Genomic DNA, 19,807 nt, shown 5'->3' with positions numbered 1-19,807 from the left:
TGTGGTTAGTGCAGTTAGTATAGCTGTGTTAAAAAAGGATTGGATAAGTTCTTGGAGAAGTCCATTACCTGCTATTAAGTTCACTTAGAGAATAGCCACTGCCATTAGCAATGGTTACATGGAATAGACTTAGTTTTTGGTTACTTGCCAGGTTCTTATGGCCTGGATTGGCCACTGTTAGAAACAGGATGCTGGGCTTGATGGACCCTTGGTCTGACCCAGTATGGCATTTTCTTATGTTCTTATGTTCTTATGCAGATGTACAGCAGGAGCTATGGGGCATTTGTGATGCTATGGAGGCCCAGATTGCATTGTGGAGAAAGGTTCTTCAGAGAATACCTCCCGGCAGCTGCAACCACCACCAGGTTATTACTATGTGATTCCCCACTAGATGCAGCCACCACCAGGCTGGATGGCTCCTCCCCAGGCCAGAGCTCCACTTGCCAGCTAAATCTATTCCTCCACTGCTGCCCATTATGCTACCATCTTCTCTAATGCCACTACCACCTCACCCAAGCTTTCTGCAGCATCACCACCACCACTAACACATAGAAATGCTCCCACCTCTTGGATGTAACAGGTATCTGAGGAGGAAAGGCCTACCACGGCTGCTGGCCCATCTTCTCAGCTGACTCTGAGCCCTGCAGGCCTTTCCAAAAGCTATGTTGATGTCACTGGCCCCAGGTCCTGTGTCCTCTGAGAGCAGTGTCAGCTGTGATAAGACACTGCTGCATAGGAATGCCAGAATTGGACAATCAAAGGCACCAGACTTTTCCCTACCCTTGAACAGAGGGCAGCCAAGGAAACACTAAATAGATGTATTTTATTAGTCTGCACATTGAGCACACCAAGTAAATAAATGCACATTCAACTTTGAAAATGTCTTTGTATCAAAATGTTCCTTTCTTCTATAACCTGCTGGCAATGTATCTCCTGCAGTTTCTGCTGATTCAGCTTTTCTTCCTCCTCCCCTTCCTCTATCTAGATGATCTTCTAGTCTCTCTGGAGAAGGCAGGCCTCTGGTTCTGGCTAGGTTATGAAGCATGCATCAGGCTAGAAAGATCTCAGACTTTAAAGAGGTTGTAGAGAAGGCATTCCTCAGATCTGTCCAGGCAGTGGAAACATGTTTTTTTCAGTAGGCTGAAGGTCCTCTCGAGGACTGCCTTGGTCTCCGGTGGACACTGTTGAAGCAAACATCTGCAGTGGTTTCTGGGTTAGCCAGTAGGATCATCAGCCAGATTTTGAGTGGATATCCTGTCACTTGTAGGGAAGAATGCAGAAAAGAGCAGTTAGATATGCCTTTTGGTTAGGCATGGAGCAGTTCACTGGACAGGGTTAGAGCAGTCTCCCTGGGTCAAAGCTGTCAGTCCATCTAGATATGAAGGAGAAAATAAGAAGAAGTTAGTTGGTGTGTGGTGGTAGTGACACTGATAAGTGCATTCCTCCCTAAAAACCAGCTCCAAGTGATGTGGCCTTCCTCAGTCAGGAATTTGATCACTTTCAGGAAGAATGTAGGCATTGTGAATGGATCCCAGAAACCTAGGCATGATATCCAGCATGATGCCTTTGGCATCTCAAACTACCTGTATATTGAGGGAGTGGAAGCCGTGGCAGTTGTGGCAGGTGACCCTGGCTCACCCTGATAACCTTATAGGGATGAGAGTGCAATCGATAGCCCCCAAGACAGAAAGGAAACATGCAATGTGATAGAAATCAGTCATGAGTCGTTATTGTTAGTGTCGACTCTGAGGGAAGGATATATAGCGATGTGTTTTCCATTGTAACACAGCCAGGAACTGCTTGATACACATGAAGGTAGCAAACTGGTTGATTGCAACTGCAACCCTTAGAGGTGTCTGGAAGGTGCCAGTGGCCAAAATATGCCAGGGTATTGGTGAATTGACATGTACTGGCAAGGCATAGTCCCCTTCAGGTGGTAGGTGCAAGTCCTGCTCTAACTGCTGGTATAGGTAAGTATGGTTTCCTTGTTGAATCTGAACCTGTGCAAGACTTGCTCCTCTTAAAGATCCAAAAAACGGTTCCCTAGTCCTTTACACTGCTTTGTAAGGGGGACCTCCTCCTACTCCTCTTCTTTTCTCTCTCTCTTCTCAGCCATTGTGACATGAATATCCAAAAGGCCATTAGAGTCATATTAAAAACGTTATCACCATCACTTACTCCCACCCCCCAGTAGATCCTAATATGGCCTAGTAACACGCAATCCGACCACCCTGTATAGCCTTGTATGTCTCAGTTACATTTAATCTATTCCAGTTACTCCCAGTAGAAAACAGTGTGTCTCAGTTACCACCCAGTATGGCCTCATCTATCCCAGGTACCCTAAGAACTTAAGAACATAAGAACAATCCATACTGGGTTAAACCACTGCATTCTGTCTCCAACAGTGGCCAATCTAGGCCATAAGAACCTGGCAAGTTCCAAAAAACTAGTTGCTAGTATTAGTAGTGGCTATTTTCTAAGTCAACTTAATTAATAGCAGGTAATGGACTTCTCCAAGAACTTCTCCAATCCTTTTTTAAACACAGCTACACTAACTGCATTAACCACATCCCCTGCAACAAATTCCAGAGTTTAATTGTGCGTTGAGTGAAAAAGAACTTTCTCCAATTAGTTTTAGTATGTGCCACATGCTAACTTCATGGAGTGCCCCCCAGTCTTTCTATTAACCGAAAGAGTAAATAACTGATTCACATGAACCCGTTCTAGACCTCTCATGATTTTAAACACCTCTATCATATCCTCCCTCAGCTGTCTCTTCTCAAAGCTGAAAAGTCCTAACTTCTTTACTCTTTCCTCATAGGGGAGCTGTTCCATCCCCTTTATCATTTTGGTCACCCTTCTTTGTACCTTCTCCATCGCAACTATAACTTTTTTGAGATGCGGTGACCAGAATTGTACACAGTTTTCAAGGTGAAGTCTCACCATGGAGCGATAGAGGCATTATGACATTTTCTATTTTATTCATCATTCCCTTTCTAATAATTCCCAACATTTTGTTTGCTTTTTTGACTGCCGCAGCACACTGAACCGATGATTTCAATGTGTTATCCACTATGACGCCTAGAACTCTTTCTTGGATGTAGCTCCTATTATGGAACCTAACATTGTGCAACTATAGCATGGGTTATTTTTCCCTATATGCATCACCTTGCATTTATCCACATTAAATTTCAACTGCCATTTGGATGCCCAGTTTTCCAGTCTCACAAGGTCTTCCTGCAATTTATCACAATCCACTTGTGATTTAACTACTCTGAATAATTTTGTATCATCTGCAAATTTGATTACCTCACTCCCCCCCCCTTCATATGACCCAGGTGTGTCCTAGTTTGGCCCCAGTAGGTATACTCACTCCCTCCCTGCTCCTATGTCCGCTCACCAGAGAAGCCAACCCATCAAATGCTAAGTCAAAAATCAAAATGGAAGTTTGCACTAGTGCATGTAAATCAGCAGTAATAAATTAACACACATAAGATAGATAATGTTCACACATATGTCACTTTTAAAATACATTACACACAAACATGCAAACCCCTCTCTGACTCGCCAATAACATGCCCTTTTTTACGCATATAGTTTTGCTCGCATACATGCATATATACCCATATGTAGCCCCTTTTTACAATATACATTATATGTGATTGGGTCACATACATGTATATATGGCTTTTTTTTTTTTTTACATGAGTAAGCCTTGAAAAGTTACCTTTAATTGTCATTGTCTTGCTTCAGTTCAGGATGCCTGGGTATCCTGAACTACTATATGTGAACTTGCTATATGCAATATCCTGAACTTTGCTGTATGCAAAATAAAACAGAAGGAAGTGATTTCCTGTCTAAATCTCAATGTATTTATTTACTGCTCTTCTATTTCTGCTTATTTCAAAATGAACGAATTAATTGCAGTTTAGAAAATAAATATATATAATCAAAATTAACTAAATAACATAAAACCAGCTTATAACAAAAATTAAAGAACTAAAATTATAACATTATTAAAACCATATTAAAAACATGAACATAACTATCTTAAAACTGTAAGCCTGTCCAAAACGTTTTAGGGATCATTTTCAAAAGCATTTACACACTTAAAACTGGTTCAAAACCTATTGCCAATCCTTATGACCTGAGGCAAGTCACTTCAACCTCCATTGCCTTCCCCCTGCCCTGGCCCTTGGTGATTTCACCTACATCAGGCCATGGGGGGAAGGTGCCATTTCATCCTTCATCTCAGGCAGCAGATTGCCTTGAGTCACTCCTAGTTCCCGGTGAGACCTTATTTGCAATACTATGTACAATTCTGAAGACCAAACCATCAAAAGAATATAAACTGGTTGACGTCATTCTAGAGGGTGGCTACCGAAATGGTCAGTGTTCTTCATTCTAAAGCATATGAAGATAGACTTAAAGATCTAAACATTTATTTGATTGTTTTATTCTGCTTTTTGACATTTCAAAACAGATTACATTCAGATACTGTAGGTATCGCCCTATCCCCAAAGGGTTTACAAACTTAAGGCCTGATTTTAAAAAGGATTTACACATGTAAATACCCTTAGAAAATTGCTACAATAAATGCTATTGAATTGTTCATAGGATTTACTTGCATAAGTGTACTTTATATTTGTAAATCCTTTTGAAACTTCACCTGTTAGTTTATACCTAAAGCAATGGAGGATAAAGTGATTTGCCCAAGGTCACATGGAGCAGCAGCAGGATTTGAATGCTAGTTTTCCTGGTTTGTAGCCCACTGCTCTAAACCACTAAGCTACTCCTCCATTCCCTAAAGGAGAGGTGAGATAGGGGAGATATGATAAGAGATATTTAAATATCAAAGGTTTCCATGCACAGGAGGAGAGCCTCTTTCAACGGAAAGGAGGATCTAGAATGAGGGGTTATTGGATGTGGGTGAAAAGAGGAAGACTCAGCAGTAATCTTAGGAAATATTTCTTTATAGAAAGGGTAGTGGATGGTGGTGGAGACAAAAATGGTATCTAAATTCAAGAAAGTCTGGGATGAATTCAGGGGATCTCTAAGAGAGTGTTGGGAATTGTGGGGCTGAACTGGTTGGGTGGCTGGGGCTGACTAGATGGGCCATTCAGTCTTTTTCTGCCATCATTTCTATATTTTTTTGTTTCTATGTATTGCCAATAGTTTTTATTTTTGGATCAAAGAGAATGACAATAAGGCTTGACCAACTCAGTAAGAGGATGATTTCAAAATGCACTGCTTTATGTAATATTAACACTTTGAACTACAGTCTTTCTGTAATGGGTAGCTTTGCTACCCTATTTTGCACAAGCTGAAGAACTTTCATTAACATGTTAGGTCATCCCATGTATAAGGCATTACAATAATCGAGTTTACTCAGAACTACCATCTGCATCATTGTACACAAATCCATTTTGGACATGTCATATTTCAATTACTGAACCATCCTCAATTTGAAAAAGGCAGTTAGCGCTATCATTTTTATATGGGGCTTCAAACTCAACTGGGACTCCAAAATCACCCCTAAGTATCAAATTTCTGAACAATATGGATAGTAGAGTCTTTAAATCTTACCTGTTCAATGGAGGTCTGCCTATCCATCTTAAGGTTGATAGTTATTTTCAAAATAAGAACTAATCTATTTTCTTCCAACCAAGGTCTCTCAGTTTCTAAGCATTGGTAAAAATCGCTGGCTAGGCACATTGCTGATATTATGTTTTTCAGAGGTTGCTGTTGGATTAGAACTTGAGTGAAGATGTTTATTCAAGTATCTCTATTTGTTGATTGTGTATTATTGAATTGTATGTTATTGATTTTATGTATGTTTTATCTGAAATCTACTTTGAACTATGTCTGTGACAAGTGCAGAATATAAATTTTAATAAATTCAAATTCACTACCATCATGATTGCAATGTAAATAGAATTGTAAATCATCACCATATAGAAGGCTAACACTATGGGGTAGATTTTAAATATTTACGCGATCGCGTACTTTTGTTCGTGCACCAGGCGCGAACAAAAGTACGCTGGATTTTATAAGATACGCGCGTAGCCGCGCGTATCTTATAAAATTCGGGGTCGGCGCGCACAAGGGGGTGCACATTTGTGCAACCTGTGCGCGCCGAGCCCAGCGCGCGCTGCCTGTTCCCTCCGAGGCCGCTCCGATTTTGGAGCGGCCTCGGAGGGAACTTTCCTTCGCCCTCCCCCCACCTTCCCCTCCCTAACCCACCCCCCCGGCCCTATCTAACCCCCCCCCCCTTACCGTTGTTGGCAGATTTACGCCTGCTAAAAGCAGACGTAAATCTGCGCGCGCCAGCAGGCTGCTGGCGCGCCGTCACCCGACCCGGGGGCTAGTCCAGAGGCCTCGACCATGCCCCCGGGCCGGCGCCACGCCCCCGGGCCTGCCCCCGAAACGCCGCGTCGTTTCGGGAACGCCCCCGGACATGCCCCCTCCTGCCCCTTTTTGAAAGCCCCGGGACTTACGCGCGTCCCGGGGCTTTACGCGCGCTAGCGGCCTATGCAAAATAGGCGCGCCGGTCTTTTAAAATCCGCCCCTATGTGTTGTACATAAATATTAAAAAGAACTGATTACAATGCTGATCCTTGTATAATTGACTTCCAGAAGGAATGGCTATTACCTAATCTTACTTGCTATCTTTTTCCAGATAGGAAAGAGGCAAACCATATAAAGGCAATGTTACTGAATGCACTCATTTAGCCAGAACCAGTTTTAAACTAGCCGCTGGGTTGTTGGGGTTTTTTTTTTTTTTACTTTTGTTCTCAAGAAAGAAACTTTTATTGTTCATTTTCTTTTTATTAGCTAGCCAATTAACTTTCTCCTGATTAGTTGAATTTTCACCTTCACTCACTGTTCAGGTGACTTGAAACTGTCAGTTCTGCTTGGTCAGCTCTTCTTTAATTAGAGACAAATTTTCCTACAGGGAGATTTCCAATCTTATTAGCTGTATCTATATTTTTTTTCTCCAGTTCACTTTGTCTGGTAAAAATGTATTTGTCAGCTCCAAATTTTTTCTTACAAGAAGCAGATGATTTACTTTCCCCCACAGTTATGCTTCAATAATAGTATAACTGCGCCTATTTCTTACCTTTTCAGGAAATTATTTCTCACATTTGATCAAGATCATTCACACATCACACTCAAATTTCCCAATCCTGATTAAAATTCCCAACCAAAATAGAATAGTATAGGTGTATTATGTTTTCACTTAAAATACACTTTATCTGCATCGCAGACAGTTCTTTTTTAGGAAAATTCTGTTAATTCATCAGTGTCCAAACAACAGTGTAAAAAATTTAAAAACGTAGGAAAATATATATTGTATCTCACAAACTATTAAAGCCAAACTTCAAGTAACTCAAATTCGCATAGTCCCACAGAAATTCTCTCCACCGCCACCATTCCCCCCTTTTAAACCCCCCACCAAACACAGAGCAGCATAAAGTGTGACGGATCGTTAAATACTCAATGAGTTAATTTTCAAACTACGGAGTCTATGAGAGATCAAGTTCAAGAAAGGAGTCCATACTTTCAAAAACTGTTGCAGACGTTTAACATTGCTAGTAAGTACAGTCATTTTTTCCATGCGCATCAAAACATACATTTGATTGCTCCACATTTCCAAAGTAGGTGCATTGACATCTTTCGATTGTAATAAAATATATTTTATCATACAGCATGCCTTCTGGACAAACAAGGGATTATCAGTCGTATCATAATCATCAAAGATATCTAACAATCCCAGTGTGACATCCAAAGGAACACCACTGCCCACCCAATTAGAAATATGAGCAAACACCACAGCCCAAAATGGTTGAATCTCTGAGCAGACCCAGAAATAAATGAAAGAAATGCCCCTCCAAGGACCCACATTTTAGACATTTACCTTCTAAAATTATCTGAGCTTTTTGGGCTCGCAAAGATGTGAAATATAATCTGTGAAGGATTTTAAACTGCATTTCACATACATTACTGGCTTTCACAAGCAATTGAGAATAAAATGCAAGTCATCCGGCTCCAGAACCACACCCAGTCTACTGAACGCTGGATTGTGCACTGTAAGTTGCATTGCACTGCTGATTTACAGTAATCTGTTCCTTGATGATTCTACAACACTAAAACACATTCAAGAATCATGATTATCTAAGCCCCTGAGGCAGTGGCTACTGAGCTGCGAAACTCGGCCTGAGTCGGACATTTTTAAAAGAAAACGTCTCTACTTTAATAAAATAGTTGAAAAAGATCAAGGCATCTATTCTTCTTCTAGGTAAATAAGGTGTACAGGTCGAGGATAGCTGTAATCTTTTCATTAGAATATTCCAGGCCCACCTAAGAGGAGCTATCAGTGGGTTGGAAGCCACCAATGGGGGCAGACTGCCGGAAGGTGCGTGCAACACATACTTAGGATTCAGGCAATTCATAAGTAAAAAATCACTGTCATTCGATGTAAATGTTCCTCCTTCATAAAGCCAGTCTCTCACCAAGCACAAGATACTTGCCAAGTTGTATCCCTTCAAGTCAGGTAGGCCCATACCCCCTCGGTGCCATGGAAGTTTCAGCCGCATTAAAGCTACTCTGGCCTTTTTCCCAGACCATAGAAAGCGCCCAAGCATTCTATCTAGCCGGCATAAGTCTTTCCCTAAAATGTGCATAGGTAGAAGTTGGATGATATAGACCCGTTTAGGGAATAATACCATCTTAAATAAATTGACCCTACCCCCCATGGATAAAGGTAGGGAGTGCCAGAGAGTCCATTTTTCCTGAGTCGAATGAAGTAAGGGGCCAATATTAAGGTTATATAATTGTTTTAATTGTAAAGAAATTCAAATTCCTAGATAGTGGAAGGAGCCCTCAGCCCACTTTGGGGCCGATGCAATATTAAATGTGGAAAGCGGGTGCAAGGGGGGGCACCATGTAATAAACAAATTAGGGGGTTGCGCTAGCAAGGAGGCGCTAGGGTCGCTTGCGCAACCTTAGGCCTCCTTGCTAATGCAACCCCACGGTTACCGGCAGTCTGCCGGTTAAGAAAACCGACGCCGAGCGCACTGTATTGCATCAGCCCCTTTAAAGGGAAACCTTCTTCCCACTGTGCCTGTAAAGAACTTGGAAATTACAATGCCTTGGACTTATCTTTATTCAACTTATATCCTGAGAATTCACCAAACGTCTGAAAAAGACGCATAAGGTGGAATAGAGATGATCTGGGGTTACACAGAAATACGAGAAGGTCATCTGCAAAAGCAGCATATTTAAAGATATCAGAGCCCATGGGTAGCCCCCAAATGTCTTCAGACTGTTGGATTGCCAATAATAATGGCTCCATAAATAACAAAAATAGTAACGGTGACAGGGGACATCCTTGCCTAGTCCCACGTTTGATAGGGAAATCTGGGGACAATGCACCACTAACAGTGATAGCGGTCATCGGGTCCGTATATAAAAATTGGATACCCTGTAAAAAAAAAGGCCTTTTGTTATAATAAACATGTGTGAAAAATTATATTAAATAGTAGGGTGACTGAAATCAAAAGATTCCAGGGATGGCGAGCAGGAGATTTTTTAATCCTTATTAGTTTTAATTATTGGGAATAATTTGATGTTTCTGCTCTTTTGAAATATTTAATTTGGGGGGGGGGGAATAGTACATTTTTTAATTATTGGATTTTTATTCATCAGATGTTTTGAAATATTTCATTGGTGTTTGGGAAATTTTGGATACTCTTATTCATTAACTGGTTTGAAATAGTTTATTCTTTTTACGAATATGATTTTACTATTATGATTGATGTTTTATATTTCTTGCTTTTATTATTTAATGTTTTATGAAGAATGGCAATGTTCCTGTTTTTCCATTGTTGCTCTGCTTATAGAGGCTGGTTTGTTATGGGTTCCAGTTCAGTTCTTCTCAGCAGGTTTCTGTTTATACTTTCTGATCTCTTAATTCTGTATTTGGTGAGGGTCTTGTTGCACACACAGGCCTTGGCAAACTGTTGCGGGAGTGCTAGGGAGCGATCCCGCTTCCGGGAGACGAAGTCGTGAGGCCTTGGCTATCTGTAGCTCTCAAAGGCCTTGGAAACCTGTTGCGCTGCAACGAGTGAAGTGTGCCCTTGGACCTCGGCGAACCGGGAGAGGAGCTCTGAGGAAGCGCTGAGGCAGGTGAGACGGAACCTTGTCTGGGCGGGACCGGAAGCCCAGGCCCCCGCCGACCTCCATGAGGCCAACCACGCAAGGTTGGTCTCTGAGTAGTCCTCCAACCACTCCAAGCCCTTTAGGATCTGCCGCTGGGTAATGGCAGAGGCGGCAGGCCGGACAGGAGACAAGGACGGACAAAGACTCTGGAGCTGAAGACTCAGAAGAGAAACTTGGAATGTGGAGACTCAGGCACAGGTGAGCAAGGTCCCTCAGGTGCCCTACACAGCCCAGGCGGGCTGGTAGCAGACCACACTGTCCCCTACGTGCCCTATATAGCCGGTTGGCTGGTCGCGGACCACGAGGGGAGCAGGGCAAACTCTGGACATCAGATACGGGACTTGGAAGAAGTAGCCCCAAGATCCTCTGAGGCTGGAACAGGATACTCTGAACTTGGAACTTGGAACTTTAAAAACAAGAAACCTCTGGAGGCGCGGGCTGCTACCAAGGAGAACATCAGGACTTGGAACATCAAGACTGGATCACGAAACATCAGGACTGGGTCATGGAACATCAGAAGCATGGACGAAGAGGACATCAGGATCATCTGGAACAAGAGAGACATCAGGAACATCTGGCAGGTGACAGGACAAGACGAAGGACATCCAGTGAAAAGACCAGGAACAACGACGAGGGATCCCAAAAAAAGAAAATGGAATGCCAGGCAAGAGCAGAAGCGAGAAGTCCAGAAGAGAACTAGCTCTTTGCCAAGGCAAGGAAGAACTGGAAGCAAGGCCTTAAAATAGGGCTGAGGAGGAGGAGACGCCCAGGGAGGAGTTCAGGTGGGGCCCGGGGCATATCCGACCGCGGGCCCTTTAAATATAGAAGGAAGGCGCGGCCTCACCCCTTAGGGGAAGTGGGCAGGACCCTGGACAGCAGCGTCCCTGCCGCTGCATGCAGGAACAGGGCTGAGGAACAGGCCCCAACGTTGGAGGCGGAGCAAAGGCGGCATCCTGCCGCTGAGGAGCAGGCCTCCAGGCCTGAAAAGAGACGGCATCCACGGCGGCTCCATGCCGCAAAGAGGTCAGGGACTGCGGCCTCTGGGCCGCGGAGCGAAGATGTCAGCAGCTCCTGCCACTAAGGCAGGATGACGGCAGTGGCTCTAGGCCGCGAAGAAGCACAGCGGCAAGGCCCAGGGTGGCATCAGGCAGGCTAGCAGCTCCAGCCATACTAAAGAAGCGTCAGCGGTCTCCTGCCACGTGGAAAGGTCCAGGGGCGGCTCCATGCCACGGGAAGGACAGGCGGCAGCAGCCTCTGGGCCATGAGGTAAGCGTCTGCTCGCGGCACAGCCCGCAAGCAGGAGTGCAACAGGTCTGTTTGTGTTCTGCATATGTGATGGAGGGGAGGGGGAGGAGGCATGTCAGTTTTTAAAAATACAAATTGCAGGAGGGAGCTGGGCTTTATTTGATGGGCCGGGACAGAGACTGAATAAATCGGGGGGTGGGGCAGCAACATAATTGTTCACACTGGGCAGTAGAATACCTAGCACTGGCCCTGGTGCCAGAAAGCTGCTTTTTTGCCACAGCTTTCCCCAGTGTTCACTGTCCCTCTCTTTTTACTGCCACAGAACCCTTTAAACCTGGGCCTAGCAGCAACAAACAAAAATACATTTACAAAAAGAACAACAAGGTTCCTTTCAGAGCCAAGGCAACCCTGCTGCTGAGAAGGCACATAATTTAAATTTTTCATACAAATGATCTTGAAAATGTGTTCTAGCTTTGATCGGAAAGCAGTGATGTTTTCAAAACAGGAAAAATAGAAGCTCTACGAGGACACCCTGCCACAACTCAGCCAACAGCTTTCTGGGCCACCTACAGCCTATGTGTGAGTCTCTCAGGGAAGCCCACACACAGGCTATTACAATAATCCAATTGCGAGGTCACGCCTGAGTCACAGTTTTAAGAATTGGTGTAATTTCTTCACTATTTTTAACTTCCAAAATATATTCCAAGTAACTTCAGAAATATGTTTATCCATAGATAACGCTGAGTCCACTTGAATGCCTCTCTGTAACTACAAATGTGGCTTTAATAATCTCAATACTAACCTTAAGAGAAATAGGCTCTGATTCTGAATATTTGTCAACAACTAGTAACTCAGTTTTTAATGTTCAGAATTACCTTGTTCCTCAAGAACATAAGAACATAATATATGCCAAACTGAGTCAGATCAAAAGGTCCATCAAGCCCAGTATCCTGCCTCCAACTGTGGCCAATCCAAGTCACAATTACCTGGCAAGTACCCAAACATTAAACAAATCCCATGCTACAAATGCCAGCAACAAGCAGTGGCAATTCCATATTGATTAACAGCTGTTTATGGACTTCTACAGGGAATTATCCAACCCTTTTTTAAACCCAGCTATACTAGCTGCCTTATCCATATTCTCTGGCAACAAATTCCAGAGCTTATTGTGCATTGAGTGAAAAAGAATTTTCTCTGATTTGTTTTAAATGTGCTAATTGCTAACTTCATGAAGTGCCCCCTGGTCCTTGTATTATCAAAAAGAATAATTAACTGTTTCAGATTTACCCATTCAAGTTCCTTCATGATTTTGTAGACCTCTATCACAACCCACCGCAGCCATCTCTTCTCCAAGCTGAACAGCCCTAACATCTTTAGCCGTTGTTCGTAGGGGAGCCGTTCCATCCCTTTATCATTTTGGTTGCTGTTCTCTGTGTTACAGACCCCAGAATCCGAGAAACCCTCCTGGGGAGTGTCACAGGACTGCAAGGCAGGATTCAGGGCAAGAAGAGGGCTGGTCTTCTGCCTAACCAAGACACTCCCACGCAGGTTGAGTAGGTCTCTGCGGCAGAAGTACCTTGTAGTGGCGAGTCCACACAGGCAAGGCTTGGACACAGCTGGCTGAAGACAGGGCATGGACAAAGGCAGGCTTGGATGGCAGGACAAAGACAAGGTTGGATACTAGGCAGGACTTCGAACTAGACAAGACAAGGATGAGACAAGGCAAGGACAAGATTCTGGTACAAGCAAGACTGGAGACTGAAACAGACAGAACACAACCAACAAGGCAGACTGGGGCAAGACTCTGATGCATTGCAGACAGGGCAAGAGCAACAAGGCAGACTAGGGCAGGAGTTAGACAAGGCAGATAAGGAAATCACAGAACAAAGAATTGGCAGCAAGGCTTGGAACAGACAGAAGGCAGCAAGGCTTGGAACACACAGAATAGACGTGAAGGCCTCAAAGAAGGATACAAGAGATAATAGGCCCGAGGGCCTCAAGGCAAATCAAGGCAGAAGGCCCATAGGCTACAAGACAAGGCGAGAATAAGGGTCAGGTCACAGAGCCAGAAGTGATACCATGAGAACACAAGGCTACTATGGCAAGACGCGTCAGGTGCTCTATCTTCCAAAGTCTCGGGGGGGGAGCTGGGAGTACCCAACCTCCTGTGGTACTACAGGGCAGCTCAGTTATGGGCTATACTTGAGGAGGTAGGGGCTGGGAGTTCACACCCAGCCCCTACCTCCTCACACAAGCCACACCCAGCCCCAGACCCATATCCTCGAACTTTACCTCCCCTCCCACCCACCTGCTAAACTTTTCCACTTCATTTTGACTGGGATTTACTGATGATATTTTTCAGCTGGGGAAGCTGTCTGGGCTGGGCCTGCTGATAGAGAAGAAAACCTAGTCATTCTCTTCTCCAGAAAGAAAGCTCCAGAAGCTGCAGGCAGCTACAAGGGGTAACGCCTCAGGGTGCTGTCCGTTGGGAAACTGTTTGGTGGCAGGACTCCCCTGTAGATCAAGAAAGATTAAAGAAAGCCACTCTAACAATTGGAACCAAGTGCTCAGTTTAGAAAATCCGATTAAGCACCTCTCTGGTGTTTTGCTTTCAGTTGTTTATTTGGATTTATTACCCGCATTTTTTAATTCAAAACTTACCCAAAACAGAATTTTAGAATAGGAGCATAGCAGTCATTTGCAGCTTTGCAAACAGCACAGTGTATAACAAATTAGGGGCCTTATTTACCAAACATTTTTCCCATATACACAGAATAGGAGAAAAGCCTTAGTAAATCAGACCGTAGAAAAGCAGCAAAAATGACATTACAATTTGGCACTAAAAAGATGGGTAATTGCCAGGTTCTTGTGGCCTGGTTTGGCCTCTGTTGGAAACAGGATGCTGGGCTTGATGGACCCTTGGTCTGACCCAGTATGGCAAGACTCTAAGAGGAGACTCTAAAAGGAGATTTATCTCATGCCTATCTACGTGAATAAAAGACCATCCTTATACATGGACCCTTGGTCTGACCCAGTATGGCATTTTCTTATGTTCTTATGCCCTTTGGAACCCTAAGGGGCAGATTTTAAAAAGCATTTACTCAAATAAAACTGCTTTTTACTCGAGTAAATGCACTTTACTTTTGAAAATTGCCACAATATATGCCATTGAATTGTCCATAGGATTTACTTGCATAAGTGCAAGTTACTCAAGTAAATGGCTTTTGAAAATTTCTACAATAGTATGGTACATTTACACACATAACTCCTTTGAAAATTATCTCTTAAGATTCCTGCTCGGATCTTCCATGTCAATTCCAATAAATTATTTTTTTTTAGGGGATATTTATTTTTCAGTTCATTTTAATGTTTATTTTGGTTTGGTTCATTTATTAAATTGAAATAATATAAAAAAAAATAAATTTAAAAATGAGGCCTCCTTGAACCCCTACAAGCATTTCTGGAGTCTCCTTTGGGCTCCCAATATCAATCTGTAGGGATAATTCAGAGCAACATTTTCTGAGTTTATCTTAAAAGAGCTACCGTAATTCTCTCTGAATTAAAGAAAATGGAAGCATACAGCAAAGCATTATGGACATTCTTCTATGTGTGCTAAGACTGAGAAATGCAGGCCTTGCAGAAGGAATACATAAGTTGTAAAACCTATCCTGGCACTGCCGCCACTCTGTCTACCTTAGCTTTGCTTGAAACAAAGGGTTTTGATACTGATTGAAGGACACTTATTTCTAAAGACAGTCAGAAACTATGAAATTCTTCATAGAAATGATGGCAGAAGAAGACCAAATGGCCCATCCAGTCTGCCCAGCAAGCTATGCACTTTTTTTTTTCCTCTTTGCCTTCACGTTTATAAAAAGAAGCATGAAACTCCGAATCAGAGAGTGGTGCTTGGCCCTCATCCATATCCATTGACTGAGCATGCATTATGCATATTCACTGCTATAAAAGTGATTGAAACAAAGGCAAAAAAGGAAGCCTGCCAAGATTGAGCCATTAAAAACATCTATCAGAGAGTCGATCATCAAAGGGCTCCTCCCAAGACCAAAAAACACCACCCTTGGGACCAGATACCTGAGTTTGCTTGCAGCTCTGCTGATACGTTGCGCAAACAGATGCTGATTAGAGATATCTGCCAGATGAGCTTTCCTGACCTGCACACAGGGGTACACAAATGCAGATGCCTTCACACAGAGAAAAGCTACCCAGCTCCGTCAACTGCTATTTGCCAGCATGGTGTGATAAACTAACTTTAATTACGATGTCTAAAGTAACCTTTAGCTGGGGTAGATAATTGTGATTGCTCTAAATTAAATCTGTACAAACTACCAGTCAAGAACTTGTAGTGCTACTATAGAAACTGTGAAACTACCTTTAACATTCTCAATTACTTAAATGATTATATCATAAATCTCTAAATTAGACAAAATGAATGAGTCCTTGATCTGATTAAAATGAACTCTGATCAACCTTAGCCTGAGTAATTCATAAATACTGTGCATTATGCAGTTGGAGGTTCCAGTATCAATAATTACTCTATAATTAGTGGTGCTACATTACCTACAGATCCAAGCCCCCCACCCCCACCCTTTGCCAACAAGCCAGGGCCAACCCATATGGGCTGAGCCAGGCCCTGTTGGGGTCTCCTTGGGCCTCCCTAATCCTCCCCAACCTTTGCAGCAGCAAAAAGGGTCAAGAGTGATTTCCAGTTCCTCCTGTCCCACAGGCATCCCTTTAAAAATGACCCTGGCCAGTCCTGAGACAGGTGCCAAGTAGCAGCAACAAAATGGCACCAATGTCAGGGCCAGTCAGCACCATTATCTTGTATAGCCATGCAAAAATACAGCTGAACAAAAAAATGGCACCAGCTGCCATGAGACCAGTGCAATTTTGTTAACATCACCTTGGCTCCCGTTTGCCTCCCATTACAGCAAGCACTGAGTTGGCAGCCAGAGTGTAGAATAAGGCTTCCCAAACATGTCCTGGGGACCCCACAGCCAGTCAGGTTTTCAGATATCCACAATGAATATGCATGAGATAAATCTGCAAAAATTGAGTCTCTGTGATATGCAAATTTATCTCATGCATATTCATTGTGGATATCTGAAAACCCAACTGGTTATGGGGTCCCCAAAATAAGTTTGGGAATCCCTGGTGTAGGAGAAACAGCAGGAACATGTGAACCAGCTCCCGCTGATAACTGCTGTTGGGACAGGAACAACAGGGAATTACTCCTACCCCTTTCTTTTACTGCAGACTGCCACTGAAGGGATAAGAGGGTGATAGAAGGAGGCATGAGTAAATGGGGTTGGTTTTTTTTACTGGTAATAGCATGCACTATTTGCTAAAACAAAAACTTCTGAAAATGTTCAGGGTTTTCGGACTTGGAAGGGATTTGGTTAATTTGAAACCAACAAACAAAAATGGCCATTTTCAGTTCAAATTCCTTATTCATTTCAAACAAATGCAAATCCCTAATGTATTCCACTTTGTTGGATTTTATGAAACTGACTAAAAAGCTTAACTATGGAGCTAATGAACAGCCTAGTATCGGGAACACCCAATTCAAACAGAGGAAATGTCCAGCTCTGGGATCTGTTCCATGATCTGAGTGTAAGTACTTTTATACTTTTACACTGTAGTAGGATAGTCAGATTTCCTGTTGACTCCATAGTCACCAGTCTTGATTGGCCAGCATGTTTAATTTCTGGTTCTTGTTTGGATTCATTGCTAGTTCAGCAACTCAAAGAGACTGGGCACATTGTTTCTATATACTTCTCCTGTTTTCCAGGCCTCTATTCCTGTGCTTCCTGAGTCTGCATGAGAACTCATTCTGTTTTATTCCTGCCTTCAGACTATTTCTATTTATGATCAAGATGTCCTGTTTCTCTTCCTGAACTTGACCCAACTTTCTAACCTCACCTTGTTTTGTATACAAGGGTTGTTTGCCAGCTTGAACTACTTAAGGTACTGTCCCTAACATATATAACATATCTGTGAAAACTGTGTTTTATTCAGTGCTCATTTGCACTCAGTTAAACCCAAACTTGGCTCCTGGGATCTGAGAAAGTAACAGCATAACTTATTCCCTCTGGGCTCTCTCTCAATCATTTGTCAGAAATTATGCCTACAATTTAATTCTGCCTTAAGAGCTCCCAAATGGCTCCTTCTCTGACAAATCATTGAGTCATAGCTGAGAGGGAATGGGAGATGCCATGTCCAGGCATTCTGTATTTAACTGAACACAGTTAATTCATTAACTGGATCTGTATTTTTACATAAACACAGTACCATGCCATAAAAGTTTCACTTGCAGGTACTGCCACCAAAATTGCTCCAATTCCAGTCAACCAAATCCAAGTTTTATTCTTAATTTGATAAAAACATTGTCTGGTCACTCATGCAACAGAACTGAGGATCCTGGCAAGCATTTTGCTTCCTGCTTCTTCTGGGAAAGCAAAGCATACATAAGAATATAAGTTGTCAGACCAAGGGTCCATCAAGCCCAGCATCCTGTTTCCAACAAAGGCCAAACCAAGTCACAAGAACCTGGCAATTACTCAAACACTAAGAAGATCCATTGGGATACTCTACTCTGCAGTATAACAGAAGTATTCTGGTCCCACATAGGTTAAGGAGGGGTAGTAAGGCCACTCCTTCACATACCCACTTTCTTAGATTGAACCCATTAGGGCAAGCATTTTCACTCACCCTGGATCCCAACCAGGGAAGTGCCTTCACTCCCCAATAGAGTATTTCTGGCTTCCTGCCAGTTAAACTCTTGGTTGTGGCTATAGGGTCATGCACCCCCTTTTGTGCTAGGGTTTCCCACAAATAAAGCCATCACATTACCCAGTGTCCACTCCCCAGTCCTTCACATGAGTCCATATGCAGCTCCAGGTTTCAATTCTCTTCTGGCAGGACTATGTGGACTTTTCTTGGGTGCTCCCCTGATGGCTTATTTTCCAGTCGGTGTACAACTCACCCTCTTTCAGGTTTCTACTCTTGTAACTGTTGCCACAGCATTTTCTGACTAATCTGTGCCATGTCCACCTGCAGCGCCTCCCTCTGGCCATTATGCAGTGGTTGTGTTTGGGCACTCTAAGCACCTTCCTCTGGGTTCTCTTTAACGTTTTTATCTGGGCTCTCTGCAGCACCTCACTCTGGGCTCTCAACAGTGTCTCCAACTGGCTACTCTGTAGCACCTATCACTGGCCCTTCTTCAACACTGTCTTCCGTAGGCCAGGATGAACAGCCCCACCATGAACTTTCTTGTAACTCAGATTCAGTCACTACAGCTTCATCACCTGACTTTCATCCACTTTTCTTGCACTCCACTGTGCCTGCTCTTGCCCCTTGATTTCTCATTCTTCACTCTTTTTTAGCACGATAGTTTCCTCAGTTGTTTGCCACCCCTTGCTCAACAGTATGTCCACCTCTGCCAGAATTCCCTTTATTTCATCCAGCAGCTGTATACATTTGTCATCCTGCCATTGTAGGCATTGACTTATTTTCCTATTATGGATTTCTGGGAGTGGATTCTCTGACTCCACTACCTTGGTTTACTTCTCTAGCTGCCATACCTTCAGCCTCAGGTTCTCCCTCCAGTCTAGCCCTCGAGAGATGGGAACTCCTACCAAGCAAAAGTACATAGCTGTTCACATCTTTCAAGCACTCTGGCTTCTCTACCTTCACCTGTCCTGCAGTGCTCTGGCTCCACTCCAGATTTTCTGTAGCACTGCTCCAAGTTTCTTTTGCAGCTGTACTCCTTGAGTTATAGAGCTACTCATTTGCTGCTTTAAGGCCTTGTCCTGTTCCCTTATATACAAACAGCCAACTCTGGCAGCTTCAATTCTTCAGAGCCACAACTTGTTCAAGCCCAATCTTGTACCAACTGTTTCTCTCTTTTTGCTCTCTCTCTCTGAGCAAAGGCTAAAAAAAAAGCAAAAAAAACCTCCTGCTTTTCCAGCTTTAACATTCACTTTTTTTCTCTCTTTCAGATGAAGCTAGTCTCCTTAGCCTGTTTAAATCCTAATACTCTTATGGCTGTCCCTACAGCCAGGCCCATTAAAGCAGTTTCCTCTCTGTCCTAAAAACTTTTAAACTGTTAGGCTTTGTGCTCCTCCCTGAGCCAAAGACTTTTACGGACCTCAGCACACTTCTGTGCTCTATACCCTATTTAGAGCAAACGTTTCTCCTCAGTGCTCTGTGTTTCAAAAAAATCTTTTTTTTCTCTCAACTATTTTCCTTGTACTCCCTGAGTCACATCCTTTTAAACTCTTCAGTGCTCTGGTGAATACTGTAACACTGCTTTACCTCCAAACAT

General features: G+C 43.2%; 1 long non-coding RNA gene across 1 annotated transcript in view; it reads right to left on the bottom strand.

Moving 5' to 3' along the window:
- Positions 1-804: 804 nt before the first annotated feature.
- Positions 805-19,807, bottom strand: part of LOC115093935 — a 34,625-nt gene continuing 15,622 nt past the window's right edge. The window contains exon 2 of the long non-coding RNA XR_003857441.1: positions 805-1,372. This is a non-coding gene — a long non-coding RNA (uncharacterized LOC115093935). The remainder of the gene's footprint in view (positions 1,373-19,807) is intronic.

The sequence above is a fragment of the Rhinatrema bivittatum genome, chromosome 6 (assembly GCF_901001135.1).
Source record: "Rhinatrema bivittatum chromosome 6, aRhiBiv1.1, whole genome shotgun sequence".
NCBI lineage: Eukaryota > Metazoa > Chordata > Amphibia > Gymnophiona > Rhinatrematidae > Rhinatrema > Rhinatrema bivittatum.
This window is presented reverse-complemented; position numbering and strand designations above follow the sequence as displayed.